This window comes from Cyanistes caeruleus, chromosome 2 (assembly GCF_971803275.1).
Source record: "Cyanistes caeruleus chromosome 2, bCyaCae1.hap1.1, whole genome shotgun sequence".
In the NCBI taxonomy this organism is placed as follows: Eukaryota; Metazoa; Chordata; class Aves; order Passeriformes; family Paridae; genus Cyanistes; species Cyanistes caeruleus.
The window spans coordinates 1,220,287-1,220,826 of record NC_141702.1 but is presented as its reverse complement, the minus strand read 5'-3'; positions in this window follow the sequence as shown (position 1 = coordinate 1,220,826).

The following is a 540-nucleotide window of genomic DNA, read 5'->3' as shown; positions in this document are numbered from 1 at the left end:
CGGGCAGGCGGGGGCGTGGTCAAAGACCACAGGGCGTGGTCAAACGCTGGCGTGGTGACGTCACCGTTGCGCGCGGTTTGGAGGCGTGGCCAACAGGGAGTGGGCGTGGCTTGGGGTTCTGGCGGGGTTTTGGGGCGGCCCCAAAAGCAGCGGGGCGGGGTTTGGGGCGCTCCGGGGGCTCTCTGGGGCTGGGAGGGGCTTCGGGGGGGTCCCCGAGAGTTTGGGGGCCGCTGTGGGGTCCCAGAAATCCCCAGAATTCCCAGAAATCCCATAAATCCCCTGAAGCCCGATCCCTGCCGCCCCAAAAACCCCGAGTGTTCCGTGAACCCCCCAGACCCCTCGGGCCCCATCACCCCGTGATTCCCCACAGCCCCCGGACCCCATAAAACACCAAAAATTCCCAAAAATCTCCATCAATCCCCATGAATCCCCATAAATCCCATAACCCCCCATAAATCCCAATAAATCCCATAAATCTCCATTAATTCCAAAAACTGCATAAACTCCCATAAACTCCATAAATCCCATGAACTCCATAAA